The sequence below is a fragment of the Drosophila ficusphila genome, unplaced genomic scaffold (assembly GCF_018152265.1).
Source record: "Drosophila ficusphila isolate 14025-0441.05 unplaced genomic scaffold, ASM1815226v1 contig_791, whole genome shotgun sequence".
NCBI classification, from domain to species: Eukaryota; Metazoa; Arthropoda; class Insecta; order Diptera; family Drosophilidae; genus Drosophila; species Drosophila ficusphila.
The window spans coordinates 10,926,812-10,945,730 of NW_025064737.1; positions in this window are offsets into that span (position 1 = coordinate 10,926,812).

The following is an 18,919-nucleotide window of genomic DNA, read 5'->3' on the forward strand; positions in this document are numbered from 1 at the left end:
TGATATCCCCCGATATCTGGCAGGGTATGTAAACGGTGCATAACAACAGGCAAAGTGAGCAAAAACTTTTTGCATTGCTCACACTCACACCAATACAATCGCGCACACATGGATGGTCGGGGAGACAGGAAGAGTGGACGGACACGTAGGCAAAAGTATTTATTGAAAACTGTTACCGTTAGCAGCCAACCTGAGTTGGCCAGCGCTACCCAATACCCATCCCCATACCCACGAGTGCACCACCCCTCGAACCACCCAAACCACCCACAACAACCTTTTCATCGCCAACCCGCGATTCCTTTCACACTTTGTGTTCGAATCCTTTCCACTGTGTTGGTTTGCTCGCTTGCTTATCGCTGACTATGGCCCACACACACACACTCGACTCTCTCGCTCTCACTGTGTGTGTGAGTGCATTCATTGCAATGGGCGTGGCAGGGGCAGAGGGGGGAGGGGGATGGAGATGGGGGATCTGATGGAGATACGCTGCCAAATGACAATGCGACAATGCTGCCCGCCAGCGAAGCCACACTACGAAAAATGTCATAAATAAATCAACGTTATTCTCGGAAAATCGAGAGCGACCATAAAACCCCTTAGTCTAAAGTGGATTCACTTCTAGCTGAAAATATTTGATTTTTCCAGAAAATTGCTTGCTCAGCTTCGTTTATTTGCTAAACAAGAGTTTGCTCAAATATGTTTATAACTAATTTAAGGATGACTTGTTCTTTTGTTTCACTCTCGATACTCGAACCAATGACTCTAAACAAGAATATCTACTAACTGAGCCAAAAAATTGAGAAAATTGTTTTCCATTTAAACATTTTTTGATTTCCCATGAAAAGTTTAAACCGAATCAATATGGTTAATCAGCGCACAATCGTTTATTGTTACGATCAACTGCTCCTGTTAATTTCGGCCCCTCAAATAAATTTCAAATAATTAAAATATGTTTATTAGATATCGCCAAATGCATATGTTGACAATTAGTCCATTTTAATCCATTTTAATCCTCTTAGATCCACTTAATCCATTTAGAATTGATAAATAAAATAAGAGACTAATTTGGCAGATAATCCGAAAAATCAATAACTGGTTTTTGGTTTTCGATTGCCGAATATTATCAGGTATTTAATTGGGTCAATCTAAATGCAGATATCGAATAATATTAGGAGGAAATTAATTGGTTGGAAAATCATAGCAAAGACATAATTTTATAAATGAAAATTAATCAGAAATTATACGGCAATTCAACACTTAAAAAGCACTTTAATTAATCAAAAACTCATTAAGCAACACTGGTAAAATCCTCATAAAAATGTTCAAAAATATAAGATTTGTTTTATATTTCTTGATTAAATTGCATTCGAACTCAGATTCATTTTGAGCAGTGCTGCTGTGGCGGCGACTGTTGACAGTGGCTTTTGTTGGAGATTTTAAAATCAATTGTAAATGCAAGTTATACGCGCATATCCTTTAAATCAGGCAGCTGTCCTGTCCTGTCGCTGTCGCTTTCCCATTTCCCCGGTCCGTGCGGCCAGTGTCCTTGTCCGCCGGATGCATAATCCCTGGCACTATTTAATTTTCAATTGAAAGGCCGGCAATTTATGGCTCTTCTTGGAAACTTCTCTCACCCCTTCTCCTCGCTTCCCTTGGATTCTCGGGGTTTCTCTTGGATTGGGAAGACAATCAAAAATTGTGCCAGCGGCTTACAAGTTTCTTGTGTCATAATTTATGCCATGCCAATAAAATAGACGCCTCGGCACTGGCCATCAATTTCCCGGCTCTATGTAGTACCAAAAATTTCAATTCGATGTGCGTAGATCCTCGCCGGCTTTTCATGGATGGGGCATGCGGTACGGGTGTAGGGGCAATGTTGCATTGGGGTATGGGGCATGGTGCATGAGGCATGGGGCTCTAGCTGGAGGCAGGAGCGGACTTGGAGCCCGTGGAGAAGCAGGAGGCGGAGGAGGAGGAGCTGTGAGAGATGTGGCAGGCCAACCAGGGCCACGCCACGTTAATTATGCATGGGGTTAGCTGCCAGAGCTCGGGCCAAAGTAGGCCACATGGTTACGAGGGGCTCTGAATGCTGCGATGGGCGGAAAAGCCAAGGGGGTGGGGGGAAAACAGTGGATGGGGTGGGGGGAAGGGGTAAGGGGGAGGCGGCTTGACTGGGCATGGGTTATGTATGTGCGGCATGCAGCGAACTTTTAATCCGCTTTAACTAAAAACATTTAAATTTGCCCGGGCAGCGGGCGGCAACAACTTCGCCCATCAAACAACCAACCACCCAACCTCCCCAACCAGCCCACCACCCACTCACTCATCCAGTCACCAACCGAAAAAATGGAAAATAAATAAAAAAAAATAATATAAAGCTTATACTCTGCCGCAGGGAAAAGTAGCTGCAGCTGGAGGAAAATGGAAAGTAGATTAATGTTCGGCCGATCCTCCGGTACTTTCGGTTCGGTTGCAGCTCAATAATAACGAGACTTTATGTTCACCGAAAAATTACTTCATAAATTATAAATGTTAGTCTGGCTTAAGGTTTTTGTCCATTATGCAACAAAGTCTTAAATAAACTCCATTGTAAGGTGGATTGATTTAGAGCAGATTAGATTTAGAGCATTTGTGAATAGTTTTTCTGGTAATAAGCTGGCTTGCATAATCAGTTAGTTCAAAATTAATTAATCAAATGAAGTTTACTTTTGGCAGGTGATAATGGAAATTTAATAGAAATTTAGTAACAGGGGAGTGGGCTTAAACACATTTAGCGCTTCGTTTGATTTGCTAGCTTATTTACTGAAATGATTTAATTTTATGCAATACAGTAGATAAAATCAGTGGTTTGATTCAAATTTGTATTTATATTTAAATGGTTGATAGCACTGATGGGAAATCAATTCAATGTTTGCTATCCACCAAAAAGAGACAGATTTTTCGACTTAATTCTAAATCGAAACAATTTGCGTTCTCCTAAGAAATTGGCAAAGGCTTTCAAACGAGATAAATTAAATCGAACTGTCAAGTAAACTGATATTGGTAACCTGTGCACTTTTCTAGATGTTTCAATATCGAGTTGATTTCGATTTCAGCCACTTTTCGCACTTTCTTTCTACTCCGAATTTTCAAAATTAAATCGATTTTGCGGCTGCGGATACCTGGCGAATATTTGATTTCCGAACTTTTACCAACTATTTGACGGCTCAGCCGGGCGGCAAACGAACTCAATTAAAACGGATTGAATGCCGAATATCTGTGAAATATTTAATATGGAAATGCTTTTAATCCCTGCTAAAACGCGCTGGCAGCCCGAAGGAAAATCTTGAAGTGCGGAGACTGAGGCAGGAATTCCAAATATTTTATTGATTTGTTAATATATATTTTCTGATTTCATTCAGCCTTTGTTCTGACATCCACACACACACACACGCACACACAATCCGTACAGCATGGGAATTTCTTGTTGGATGTGGAATCTCGACGATTTGTTTTCCCTGTCTCCCTGTCATTCCCTATCATTTTCCCCCTTTGCCTTACTGAGTGCATGTGTTGTTCGGTTTTCCGCAAATTCATTTCTTTTTCTTAGCTTTTTTCCTGTCGGGAGTGAGTGATTTTCTTGGTTTTTTTTTTCCAGATTCGCCAAAACGGGGTGTTGCTTTTTTCCCCTAATGAAGGACGCGCTTTGAAAGCCGCAAGCTCTGCAAGTACGGAAAATGGAAATGGAAAAAGGGGGAACGGAAAAATGGGAGAGAGTGGTTGGAATTCTGTGTGCTAATCACAACTTGCAGCTAAGCAGCTTATGGAACTTGTTTTCCACTGTAATTTCTGCCACTTTCCCCTGGCGAATGCCTAAAGTTGGTGGAACGAACAGCTGCGAAGCATTTAAGGATATTTTCTTTCTTTTTCCGCCACTTCAGCTTTGCCACTTCCATTCGGAATTTGCTCTGGTGTCAAACATCTTCGGACAACAGATTACAATAAACAATTTTTCATGGCAGAAACAGGAGCAACACCAACAGCAGCAACACCGACGCCAGCAACATCGACACCAGCAGCAACACTGACACGGACAACAAAAACCAGAGACAGAGACAGAGACAGAACCAGAACCAGGAGCAAAAGCCGCAGGACAACCGCAGGACCGCAGCAGAGGGCGAAGTGTAGACCATAACTTAAAATTTGACAAATGTATGTGACACTTACAATTAGTATAAATTGACTGGCGTGTTGAGTGGCCTACACATACTATCTCCCACCAACAATGGCGCCCTGACACACGCACACACCTCAGTGGAGGCGCCGCCGCACCCACTACACCACCCACCGCCTCCCCCTTGAACCACCACCCACCCCTCACCACCCACCACTGCATGTCCCATTGCCATTGTCATTCTATGAGTATTCCTGCTGGCGAACCGCACAATAGAGCGAGCGGAGAGCGACAACAATGTCACGGCATCTGCTATTGTCAGGGCACAATACGCCGATTTGCATTACTAGCCACGGGGGGAGGAGCAGCAGTTGCGCAGCGACAGGATATGCAGTCCGGGAATGATTCCACATTTAGCTGCCCCAAGGCTAACATTAAGTAGTACTTTCTGGTTGTTGAAAGGTGCCAGCAAAAAAAGATTGAAGTTGACTTTGTTCTGATTTGATCAGTATTTGTAACTATATTTAGTTAGGAGAAATTATAAATAGGAAACAGGTTGATTTTTCAATGAAAGACTAACAAAAGAGTAACAAATATAATTAGATTCTAATGATAAAATTTCTTTTACTTGCATTAGCTATTTTTTTAACAAAAATAATATAACAAATAATTCATTAACCAAAAATATGTATGTAATAAGGATGTCCTCTCAAACTCAATCAATCTTTAAACAAACGCCCTACCGTAGTTTGGTTATATTGCACTCCTGTTTAGTTAGAGTTCCCTAAAATGGAATATTCAAGGTAATCCTGTAGCTGCCCCCATCAACGGGTTTATAATAAATGTATTTGCCAGCGCTCGCCCAGTGAAGTGAACTTCCATCAATTTATGCCAATTTCAGTGTGTGCGCACGACTAAACCGTTTAAAAATTGATGCAAATTAAATTCCCTATTTTGCGCAATAGAGGTGGAAACTCTGGCAAAACGGAAACGGCAAACAATGCAATCGATGCCCAAACAAAAGAAAAAAAGAAAAAACCAACGTGGAAATTGTTAAAATTTAGTTTTGTGGCCATCCGGCCGCGCATCAAGTATTCATGGGAATTGGCAACAATTCCACGATCGCCCCTCGGCGGTCTGTGTGTGTGGGTGTAATGGTGTGCGTGTGGATGTTTTGTACGTATTTACTCATATACAAATATATCATCCAAGTTTAAACTGCCGCAAAGGCTAAGGGCAATTGCTTTTGACAGTTATGCACAAATTTATGAGACAAAGTGCTGAGAATGGCGGATGTTGAATGGGGGATCCCCCCAAACACCAAACCCCAAGCACCAATCCCCGAATTCCCCAATCTCGCAATCTCCCAAGTGGGCGGTTATTCCGCTGGCAGACATATGCCACGGCCTAAACTTTAATTGAGTGAATCTGAGTGTGTGGCACACTTAACCTCCTTTCCGAGAAAAAACCCCCCTTGCCAGCCATCCAATCCATCTGCCTCACACACACACACAAGCACAAACACACACACACACACACACACAGGTGGACATTTCGAGGTGAGGTATCAGAAATTACTTACAATTCAAAACAAACTTTTTTGGCGCACAGCAACCTAAATTTGTAAGTCAACAATGGGCGAGAAGCAATCAGGGGTAAGAGTGGCCTAAGCGTTAGCCCAAAATCCGAAAATGTCGCAGAGGAAAACTTGTGGAAAGCCAAGAAGAGGAGACAAGAGGAGAGGGAAGAAGGCGGAGGGGAAAAGGGGGGCACACAGACTGCAAAAGTGAAGAAAAATTGTGGAAAACTTTTGCTGATTTCGCCCAGTGCGCTTCATTTATTTCAACGATTTGTTGCCGGGGCAAGAGCAGAAATAGAACCAGGATTGTGTCCAAAGAGCAGCTGTTTTACTTCTTGATGGGTCCGCAGAACCGCCCAAAAGTACCACCCCCTCCTATCCCCTATCCCGTTTCCCCTCCCCCTTCGCTTCCCCCTTTGACTTTATCGCTTGAGTAAGTTGCCGCTGCCGTCTTCCGTTTTATAATATTATAACGTGCGTTGTTTGTGCTTGAACAATTTTTCGGCGTTACCTTCGCCTCTGCTCTTATTGGAAAATTGCAAGTTGTCGTTGGATAGCGGCAACATCGCAACAACAAAAGCAAACAACAAAAACAGAAGCAACAACAACAACAGTGGAGCATAGGTGGCAGGAAAGTTAGCCCAAAAAGTTGGAGCCCCAGTTCCAGTTCGAGCTGGAGTTTGAGTTCGAGTTTAGGTAAATACCTTGCAGATTCTTATTTGAGTTGCCCAGTTTGAGTTGTGTTCCAAGTTTGAACAAACTGTTTGTGCGCGGCAGGCTGTTTGAACGGGTTTCAGCTTCTGATTCTGGCTTTTGGGTTCAGGATGTTATATCCCCTCCTCCCCGTCCCCTTGAAAAAAAAGGAGTGTTTGAGGCCATTCAGCCGGAGCAGCTATGGTAAAGCGAGCTGCCTTTATCGTCACAACTATCTGCCAACAAAGAAAAGCCAAAATGTCGGCCATTTCGCAGTGCTAACAAAAAGCGCACAATTGTTGGGTTTATCTTTGCGGCCATCGGCGAGGCACTTGCTTTTTATTTCACTCGCATTAATTGCAAACTTTAATCGCCACACCAGATGTGGCTTTTTTTAGTCCAAAGTTCTAACCTAATATGGAATGCAAAGTTATGCAAAACTAGCAAACTAATTGGCTTAATTTCTTTGAGCTTAACAAGATGCCCTTCATACTAAGATGCTTCCACATTGATTGATCCACTCTTCATCGAAATGCTTTGGCAGTTAAACAAATTAAATTACTTGAAGGATTTCCCAGAATGTAAATTATTTTCCCTGCTCGAAGCGTCATTGCCACTTGAGTCATCAATTGCCTAATTGGATGCTTAGCCTGTTATTTAGAATTTATTGATTTTATTTCAAGTTTATATAATGTCAAATAACATTTCTTAAAGCTTTCTTTACAAAGCTTTAGGCTGATTTGTTTTTAAACTGCTGAAAGGTGTGAATATGTCAGTGGTTTTATCATGCAAAATGCAGTCATTAATCCGATGGACAGATTGATTTTAAAGTTGCAGCTCGGCTTAAAGTCAATTTCATTTATCGGTGTTTTTTTGAATTTAAATTGTTTTTATTTTACAACAAAATGTTAACTGCTTTCATTTGTTGTTTTTCAAATGATTACATTCGGATTAAATTATTTTAAAGATAAATGAGAAGGAAACGTCTTCAGTTACTTATAATCACAAATAGTTTCATAAAATGAACAAGGAGAAACAAAATGCCAAAAGAAAATATGTCCTTTTATTTAGCTTTGAGTAAAATTTATTTTGCATGCCAAAAAGGATTTCTTGTAATTAAAATTCGATTAAAATTTTGCGGGCGCTTTGGCATAAATACATAATATTTCGTTTAAACATTATTGATGGAAATCTCTTCTAAAAAGTTGTTGTTGTTTGATTTTAAATCGCCTGCAGTTGTTAAAGAACGCAGTAAAGTGGTGAAATTTTTGGCGGTTTCCCGGTGGAAGTGGTCCATTTGTGGTTCCATTAACAAAGTTCATTCACTCGCTTCACCTTCGTGCTGCAGAGCAAAAAAACAAGAAAGGAATTTAGCTTCTGTGAGCCGATGCTGATATACCCTTGCAGTCATCACAAATGTCGAGCAAAATGCATAAAGACTAAACAACAATGAGGTAATGACGATTTTTCGATTTATTTTTTTTAATATTTTCACCGATTGTTCATTTGACAGCTATAAGATTAAGTCGTCCGATTTTCATGAAATTAAATTTAGTTATTTATTTGTATAAAATCAATGAAACAAAACTTATTAAAATAAGAAAAGTTAAAAAAAAGTTATGGGCTAAGAATTAATGCATTTTGGTCAATTTTCAGCAAACCAATGTTACATCATAAAAATTAAAAAAAATGCGCCAAAAAATAAATATTTTCAAATGATGCAGATGGTTAAAGAATTAAAATATAAACATTTACAGGTGTGCCACTTCAAAATCTGATTTAAATTAGAAAAGTTATAGATTTAAAACTGGTGAAATTTTCAGCAAACCCATTTTTCTGAATTTTGGGTACGTTAGGTTTTTTATTCTGTGTGCAATAACTACACAACTTTTGGTAAAGTTTCTGCGATATAGCTTGAAAGCTAAATGCCAATTTTATATAGAAATAAACAGACCAACAAACTTACACGTCTAGTTCGATTCGTGATGCTGATCTTGCGTATATATTCTTCATGGGTTCTGACTGAAATCTTAATACCCTCTGCAAGGGTATAAAAAGGGGAAAAAATAGAAAAATAGAACAGGACAAATGCATGCATAGGCTGCAGCATTTTCGTTTACGCTGCTCCTAATTTTAAAGTATCCTTCAAGTGCTGGCCCTTCAGCCACGCCCCCTTTTTTTTAACTGCCGCCCCTCCGCTCGACTGTCGCTAATGTCGTTGTTTTTGTTTTAGTTGTTTTTGTTGTTGTTGTAGTTTTTGTTGTTGCTGATGTTGCTGTTTTTCTTCTTTGTCGTGTGTGTGTCGTGTGTGTGTGTGTGTGTGTCTGTGTTTGTGTGCGGCAAACATTTGCAAAAAGCGACACACGCTGCAAAACTGCACAATGAAGCTACCCCCTTGGAATCACCACCCCTCTTTCCCCCTTTCTCCTCTCCTTTCCCCTCCCCTTTCTCTTCTCCTCTCCTCTGGCGCCGTTGCACATTGTTGCCGCTGCTCCTTGTTGCTTAACAAAAAGCATTAACACAATGCAGGCGCAGCATGACGGGGCCACGTTTCGGGGCCACATCCACATTCACATCCACATTCACATCCACATCCATATCCACATCCACTATTGCGTCCACATCCACGTCCACGTCCTCATCCACATCCACAGCCACGCTCCATGCTCGGATCCGCAGACACACTTGCTGCTCGGGTTGCAGTTGCGAGTGAAACCAGGAGCCAGTGGGCAGGAATGGCGAAAGGAGCGCCAGGATCCTCCAGGCGGGTCGAGCTATGTACCGATATTGTCGTATATAGAGAATATGACACTGGCGGGTAGCAAGTAATGGGTGTTTAATCGACTTTCAAGTACTTATTACTTGGCTTTCAAGCTCTCAATTTGTATTGCCTACTTATAAGGGCTTTTAAGTCAATAAAATGGGAAGTCCAAGTTAACTTAAACACCTTACTATCACTTGTTTATATTTGTTAGTGAACTAAATTATTTGATTTTTCTTCAGCAGATTAAATATTTTTTCTCCTGTTTATGTTTTTAATTTTGAAGAAAGTTAATATCTTAAAACAAATTGAATCCACTGAAGTCAATCAATCTCCAAGTGGCTTAAAAAGCTGTTTCTCTTAAACGAAATAGTTGCTCAACTAAATTTGTAGTCTCCTTTGCTTGAATTGGACTTTACTATTTAATTCTAGTGCCCAGCTTTCTCCGAAACGCTTTATTGGAAAAGCTTTAGAAAAGTAAAAAGGCAATGTAATTTGAGTAGATCTTGTAAAGGTTTTGCTGCAACATTTGCTCTCTTAGTCTTTGGATTTCAGAAATCTGTATCTATTGCTTTTCTATCTCTTGTCCAAGCACACCTCGATGGATACTGTATACCTCTGCTGTCTAGGAGTACCAGGTATTAATGTAAAGGAGACGCTGGAGAAAGGGGGGAGATGGAGAGGGGGATTGAGAGTGCAGCTGTTGCCGGTGGCGTTGCGTGGGACTTCCGCTGAAATGTAACCACAGAACAAGAGCCCGAAGGCGCGAGGGGAAGTGTAGAGATGGAGGGGGAAAGAGGGAAAAAGGGGGAGGGGGGAAGTGGGCCGGAGATATAAGCAGTCCCTGCGGACGGATAACTCAGATAAATTTGCAAGTGCACCGGGAAGAAAAGTTCAAAGTTCGCGTTCATCTAATGGCCCTAAAGACTCACAATGCGCACTTTCTCTTCTCACAAGATTATAATTCAAAATAAGTACCAAAAAATTTAAGAAGTGTGTGTTCCTTTTTTGGAGCCCATATCAAATGACAGACTTCTGACAAAATTAAATAAAATAATTTCCATGGTTCCGCTTCGCATCCCATTATATTTTAAATAATTGTTTCCTTCTATTGTTTGATATTGATATGTTAATGTAAATTTAATAATTGCCAAGCCGGAAACCAATTTGTATTTTACAAGACTACTCCATTGTTTCGAATTCAATTTAAATTAAAACTTTTTGTTCTTATGAGATTAAAAACAATAAAAACACCCAATTAATCCGTTCGGCAAACATCTTGGACGCGCAGTGCCATTCAATTGACCGCAATTGAAACATTGTTAGTGGGAAGAGCAGAAGCCACAACGATTTTCGGAATAAAATGAACAACCAATATTTTAATTGAACATGAATATTGACCACTAGAATGGCGCTCGAAAAGGCGTTGTGCTCTTTGCGCAGACTTTCATCGCAGCAAGGAGTTTTTGGCGCTCTGTATTTTGATGACGTGGAGAACGGGTGTCCTGGCTGCTGCAGAGGGTAATTGCTAAGCAATTACCTTCTTGCCAAGATTAATGGTCATGGAGAAACTTGGAAATGCTGCCGCAATGCTAACAATGACCCCAACACATGACAGCCCGGCTTGGATTCGGTTGGGGGATTCGGTTGGGGATTCGGTTGGGGATACGGTTGGGGATTCGGTTTCGGGGGTTCGGCTAATTCGAGGATTTCACGTTTTTTTCCCATCTTTTGCACCCCTTTTTTCACCCCTTCTTAATTTCTTCTCCTTGTATTTTTTTCTCCGAGCCATGGCCGTGGAATAAATGAGGGCGGTGCCGCATTAATTAGATGCACAGTGGGCGAGGCAGCAACGTGTGTGTTGCACATTGCTCTACGCAAAAAAAAAAGAAAACGTTTCGAATTATGCAAATTGCTGGCGCTCCTCTGCCACCGCCGGTGAAATTGGCGGGAAAAAAACAAACGCAGCTGGCTTTTTCACTCCAGCGCTTATTGTTATGTGCTTTTAGCTGATTTCCAATTTTTTGCGAATTTCGCGAAGCCCTCGCTGACCTGCATCCATTGGTAATTTTTTGTAATTCTCACCGGATATATGTATTTTCAGGCCGGCTGAACTGCATTCCGAATCGCAATCCAATCCGCGACACCACAATCACCACCGCTCAACCGCCGCTTGCAGTTGCAACGGAATCTGCAGGGGGAATCCCCCACCCACCACCACCCCCTTTCCCCTTTTCACCCCCAACGGATTGTGGATTGCCCACTGCGCTTTACATAAATTATATTTCCGCCGGAAAAATTAACATTTTTATGAATTTCCTTTCACCAGTCGCGCATTGTGGTGTCGGGCAAAAAGTGAAAGAAAAAAAATAGAGTAAAATATAGGGAAATAACCAGGCAGCGAAACGCAGTACGCCGGAGTGGGCGCAATGTTCACGGGGGCGTGGCGCTGCAGCAGGAAGAGGAAGAGCCAGCAGCCGCACGCACACTGGCGCCAAGTTCTCGATTCTCCGTTCGCAGTTCGCAATTCTCCGTTCGCAGTCCGCAGCTCGCATTTCTCGAGGCCTCTCTCAAAAGCCTAGTTCCCAAGTGAGTGTTTCTCGGTTTTGTTGTGTTTTTTGTATTTCTTTTTTTTTTGGCTACGGGAAAAGAAGGGATTGCCATGCGGGGAAAACTGAGAAACGAGAACTGAGAACTCAGAACGGCAAACTGCAAACTGCGAACTGCGAACTGCGAACGGCGAACTGAAAATGAAATGTTGTTATTGAAATTGGCAAAGTTTTATGTGCGCACTTTTTACATAGAAATGTGGCCATGACTTGCTGCCGAAAAATGTTCCCAAGTCGTTGGCTTTGCCTTTTGCCTATTTATGCGCGCCGAGCTTGGAATAAAGCGATTTGCCTCACTTTTTGTGGCTCTAGTTTCGCTGGCTTGTGTTTGCCGTTTGCCCTTCTTTATTTCGTATTTCGTATTTCTTTTCCTTTTTTTTCGGTTCCTACTTTCTCTGTTTTTTTTTTTTTGCTAGTGATATCCGCACATTTGCGCCAATGTGCCGGCATTGCGTTGGTGTAAAATGGCACAATACGCCAGCAACAAAAAAAGGCGAAATAAAGTGCCAGGAAACACATTTAATATCTACGCATAAAAATAAAAGTCTGGCAGCCGGCAATGGAAGTGACCAAAAGAAGCCACGACAGCGGCAGCAACAGCAACAGAAACAGCAGCAACACTACAGCAGCAACATCAACGCAGTACAGCAGCAACAGCAACAACAAGGGAAAGTAACGGACAGCGGACAACGGACAACGGACACGGGCAGCGGTAGAAAAGGACAGTTGAGCCGGCGGAGAAAGCGGCAGCAGCAGAAAGGACGACGTCGACGTCGTCGGTTGAAGGTCTTGTTTATTACGCTCGCCTAGCAAAATGCATAAATTTACGGACCGATGCGTGCAAACTGTACAGAACTTAACACAAAAAAAAAACAAAAACAAAAAGCCAGAACGATGAGGGAAAAGCAGCGTGAGCTGAAGCAGCAGCAGAAAGCCGGAGAAGCCCGGGCTGCAAATGAAAAAGCGCCGGCGAATCGGAGCAGCGAGCGCAGCAGCAACACCAAAGCCAGTAGCAACACCAAAGGCAGTGGCAGCAGCAACAGCAACAACAACAACAACAACAGCAACACCAAAAGCAACAACAAAATCAGGAGCTGAAGCAACTTCCAAGCCGGAGCTTACATGCACTGGACAAAAGAGGAGAGTAAAGGTGTCAGCGAGGTGTACACACTCGCACTTGAACAACTGCGGTCAAATTATTAGCACACACAAACGGAAACCTGAATGGCAGCTGAACATAACAGTTACCATAATCATTTCATTTTTTGCCAAAAGCTAATAAAATAAATGTTCTGTTATTGTTTTGGGTTGAAGATAAAGGGTTTAAGGGATGTTCTTTTGCAGCTTACGCGTCGTATACTTAATGTGTCATAAGGAACATGGCAGAGTGAGACATATATTTTCAAGCCATTGTAAGCTGTGACCTTAAATTAGGATATTATATATATTATTATTTTATATGTATTATACATAATTAATTTTAACATTTCTGCTCAAGGTTATTTCATGCAGCACTTGTGACTTACCAACCACCCCGAACTCAAATTAAATAGACGAGTGCACGTTGCATTGCAGGAAATTCAATTTCAAGGCAAACATTTAAGCCAAAAGGAGACTTCACTTGCTAACACTCTGAACCCGTCTGTACACAAAAATATGAGTGGTGTGTGTGCTCGTATACATACTAACCTGCTCGAAATTCAATTTTAATTTAAATGCGGAACAAATACAATCAACGTGGCACGAATGTAAGGATGTAAGAACACACACACACACACTCACACTCACACACAAACACGGACAAGCTGCACCTAATGGAAAAAGATTAGCCGAAAGCAAAAGCAGTTGCAACGGCGTAAAAGGAAGGATATTTGCATAAACCAGCTCGCATTCAATGTGTAATTCCGATAATTAAAGGAAATCCACCCGTATCTCTCCGATGCATCCGATGCGAGGACAAAGCACTCGGCTGTTTCTCTCAGTGCAGCTCAGGGCCAGGCCAAGCGAAAGAAATTACGCAGCGGCAAGAGAGATAAAAAGGGCCGAAAGTGTGTAAAACAAGGCAAAAGGCGATCGAGGAAATGCAACAGAAATGAGAATTTATGTTTATGAAAATATTTTTACCCCATCCCTTGCACACAGTTTATGAATATGCATGTGAATTGGTAAGGAGGGTGTGCTGGTGTTGGTTTGGGGTTACAGGATGCGGAAGTGGGTGGGAAGAAGAGGGGGAGGAGGAGAAGGAGGCAGCAGGACGAAGCGAAGTGACGTTGAGGTGTATATTTATTAGCAGGCTGTGCACAGGAAGCTGCTAATGTGCTTGCCGCTTTGACTGCCAGGCGGTGGGGCAATAACTGCCTAATGGTCTGTCATTTGTCTCCCGGAAAATGGGGAGTTGCCTCCTGGCTGGGCGGCTTTATGGAGCAGGGCTTCATCAAAGGGAGGGATGTCAAAGCCGGCGACTCTAAATGGAACTCATTATGCGGCGGCATCCCGCAGAGCTTTGATTAGCCGTCAAGGCCTAAATAATTGTAATCTAAAGTTGTCCATGTCCTTAGCTTTCAAGCTTTTAATGGCCAGCTTAAAGCTACAAAAAGCTCTGTTTATGGTTATCTTTTATGGCTAAGTTTCAAAGGACATTTTCTATTAATTATAGCTACGAATTCCCCATTTGAAAATTTCCCCTTAAAACATCCCGGAAAATCCCGGTAAACTTGAACTAAACGCACATTTGGGCTGCTCCTTTTTTTTTTTTTTTTGCTGTTTTCTTCCTGCTCCTGCGGCTCCTTATTCGACTTCCGTTCCTGCTGGAGATTGAGTCTCTGGTTTTGGCGTGGCTGGAAATACATATTTAATAATTCAAAGTTGACTGCTATAAAATCTCAGCGGGTGGCCGTATTTCAGGGCGGTAATTTCACATTGTTCGGTTTGCCATCCGCAAGGAGAAAGGAGCCAAGGAGCAAGGAGCAAAGGAGCAGAAGCTGCAACTGGAGGCCTGCCAAGCAGGTGGGCCCGCTCGAAAATCGCCCTTTTGTACCCAGTACGCGTAGATCTCGGGGGTAGACTCGCCATCGTAAATAAGACTACTAATGGTTGTGCTGAAAAGCTTTTTTAGGGGTAATAGTTTAGGGTTTAAACGGCCCGCGAACACGGCAAACAGAACTTACAAGAGCGTGTGTACTTTCAAACTAGGTCAGTGGTAAAATTAATTATTACAAAGCTATTATTGCAATCAAATAAATTACCTAATCATTTAATAAATAAACAAAATAATTTATAGAAAATTAACTAAATATGAATAAAGAAATGCGATAAATTGTTTTAAATTGGAAAGCAATAAAAAAGAGATCTCATATATGGATTTGAAATATTTTTAAAGGCCATGAAATGAAAATTTTTAAACATTTCCTTATTGTATTTAAATTATTTCTGTTAACGTGTGGCTTCTACTTCCTAACATGCTGTATTTCCTTCATGCTGTATTTCCATTTTTTGCCTTTGCCATTTTACTTCATCCACCTAGTTGGTAATTAGCCCTTCTCAAAATAAAAAAAAAATAGGAGGAAATGGAAAATGCGAACTCCGACTGAGTAAGTGGTATCTGATGGTCTGTTTTCTTTTTCGCACCGCGCATAGACGGCGACCTAACTGGTTTTTCGGTTTTCGGAACGGTTTCGGGATTGGCTCTGTGTGTTAATGTGAGAGTTTACTTAGCCGCCGCTATTCCTGCTCCTTAGGCCATTGAGCCGGGGAGCTTCCTGGGGAAATTAACCTCCTGCCGGGGGGCGATTGTAAGGAGCAAGTGCTCCGTGCGATTCCCTTTCCGTTTTGGGCCGCTTTGTCCGTGTTGCACACTCCGTTTCCACCTCATCTGACCCGCCATCCGCTTTGATGATATGGATCAAACGATTTTGTTTGCAGATTAAACTACATGGTCCGACACCAGGAGTCCTTCTGAAAACGGGGAACTCCTGGCGGAGCTCCGTTCTGGCAGTAAAGTAGAAAAGCAGTTAGCGAGTTGAATCGCGTGTCGCATGCGAGGAATGACAGCCGCCGGGCGAAGTGATTCGATGCCATTCTGTGAAAATTGCTGCAAAATGCCTGCCACTTTGCACTTTTGTGCACTGCCACAGAACTTAAATTGAGTCGAAAGCAAACATTCGGGGCTGGCTAAATCAAATAGTGCCGGGCCAGCGCCAGTGGAGTCAGCGCCAGTGGAGCGAGGACAAAAAGCCCCAACCGAACCAACCGGGCCATTCATTATCCGCACTTTGATTTTAAAGCCAGTCAGCAAATCACTTAAATCTCTCTTGTGCAAAGGTCGTGGCCAACTTAAATCGCATGATAAATGTTTTCTTAGGCCCCGTTGTATACCCTCTACCAACTTTTCAAAGGGGTATATCGATTGCGACTCCTTCTGGTTACTTGCCACTCTGCTGGGTATTCGATCATCCAATTACTCTGAGCAGTCTGCTCTAGTTTCTCGTGTCTCCCCATCTATCGCTTGTATATTTAATAGAATCTTTTGCATTTCTTATGTGTTTCCAAGTGTCAACGGGCTTCTAATTTGATTTATGACCGACAGAGTTATGCCCCAATAATAATATCGAAGATAAACTTTTTCTACTTGTTTATTCCGTTCGGGAGGATGGCAAGTTCAGAGCTAACGATGACTAAGGCTTTTTAAATGCTGTCGAAAGATGTCATTGTTTTGGCCAAAGTTCCCAGTGTCTCCTCGCTCATAAGTTATGCATGCCAGTTGCTGCCAGTTGGATGAAGAGCTCAAGAATTCGGAAACGGGAAAAGCCCACTCCGTTCTGAAGAATGTGACCTGTCAGGTTCTAATACCTGATAATCAATTGCTAACTGCTGGCTAAATAATTGATTGTTATCTCCTCGCCCGGACAATCAATCAAATTTGGGGCTCTGCTGCTGTTTTGCTAATTAGCAAATTAAAAATCCCCATTTCCGCGCCTTTTTATTTTCGTCGCGTCTTTTTAAAGCGTTTTTCCTCACGAGCTGCAGCATGGAAAACTCATTAGTAATTAAATGTTTTCCGGCGCGTCTACGCCCCGTAGTTTCTCGACATCCTCTGTCCTTGTCGCACCCGTGCAGCTGTCTCGCTCGCTCCTTCCTCTGCTATGTAGAACGCCTGTTGTCGTTGTAGTCGTCGTGTTCGCACAGCCAGCACTTCCGCACTTCCGCTCGCCGCTGATTTCGGTTCCGTATCTGCTGCTGCTGTTGATTCTGCCCCACCTTCCCCCTTTTACCCCCTGCCCCCCTTTTCCCCTTTGCCCTTCTTTGGTGGTGATGACGCACACACACACACACACTCACGTCAGCACAGACAAGGAGCCAACAGGACGTATACGCACTTTTTCTACCTGCTACCTCGAAAAAAGAGACACTGCTTTCTTTTCAGAGAACACATGTTATTTATAACCTGAGAAACTTTGTTTAATCATAACTTATCGATGGATTTGCTTTATGAAAATCTAAGAAAACTTCCACCCTAATTAGTTGTAAAAAAGATAGTAATCAGCTGAATTCTTTGGCTAATAAGAAAAGTTCCATGAACATTCAATATGCAGATTTGTAAAGGAAAAGGAAAATAATAAGAAATGTGTCAGTATTGCTGGGGTTTTTTGCTGGGGTTGCTTGTTACAAGTAAACAAATCAATAGTTAAGCAATTGAACTAAGAGCACAACTTATTAAGTTTGTTATATGAACATTAAGTGTCCTACGTTATTGTAAAGTCAGAGAGCTCTTTTCAACTTGTTTTCGCTTAGTATTTGTAACTGCTTTAAACGGTTTCTTATTTTTAGAATATATAGAAACACCGTAAACAATAAATATGTTTGTTTTATGAAATTGAATTTTTAAAACTTATAATCTGAAAGAATTTACTTACTGCTAGTTAAGATTGCCATTACAACTATTTCCAACTGAAATGTTCAGGAAAACAGCACAGCCTTTAAAGATATTTCCACTATAAATCTCCACATGTTTTCTTATTACTAATAAATTAAGGTATTGCGTTAGCAAATCAATTGTGTACACTCCAAAGGGAGGTATCCTTAAGTCGCAAGGCCGTCCTGCATCCTTTCTCCAGTCTTTTATGGTTGTTGTCCGGCGCAGCGTATTAAGCCCGTAAACAAGTCCACAGGCAATGGCTCCGGTTCAGGCAACGCCAAAGGCTACGGCTCCGAATTGGACTACGGGCCATGACTACGGAATACGGAATACAACTACTGGTTTTCCACTGGATGTGGATGTGGATGTAGATGCGGCTCCTACTGGGCTGCAGCCCTGGACATGATTTGTTACTGACAGCGTCTCAGGCAGCAGAAGCAGAAGGAGCAGCAAGTGAAAGCAGCAAGCAAAGGCAACCGAGGCATTATCGCATGGAGTCGAGGCTGGATTTGATTTATTTCTCGTTGTACAATTTATGAGTGAAGGTGAAGTGAAGGCAGCAATACCACAACCGGCCCAAGGCTCCCCCTTCTACCCCATCTACCTCCCTTTCCCCCTTGCAAAGCAACCGGACCCTCGGCTCCTGCAACTCATTGGGTGGAACCCGAGATGCGGCGTCCTTGCCAAGGGGTTATGTTCCGGAATCCAAAAAGGGGGAGGAGGGGTTGAAGGGGGAAGGGGTTGTTTTTGGGGGTGGTGGTTGGGTTTTAGGGACTGTAACTGTCAGCCAGCGCGTGTTTGAGATGCGTAAGATTCCCCAAAGATTTGCGAAAATTCCGGGGGAAAAGAAGCGGGTACCATGACATGCTTACTCCCATGTACGCAACCCCCTTTCACTTTCCCCCCTCCATTTTCACCCCCTTCACCCTCATTTAAACCCGCTCCTTTCGCTGGATTGTGATGGATGCTCGCCTACTTTAGTGCCTTTTTCCCCCGTTTTTCCAGGACTCGAGGGGACTCTGCGGTTGGGAAAGACGGAGTCCCTTGAAGTCCTTGCGTGCAGACCCATTAGCGGCTGGGAACGTCTTTTATTTCAATTACCACCACCTTATGCAAAATTCAGCGAACACTTGGCAATAAGGAGATGCGTTATGCGGCTTGTTCCTTCCTTTTGCGAGCAGGCAAACGAGGACGAGAGCGACGACGAGTC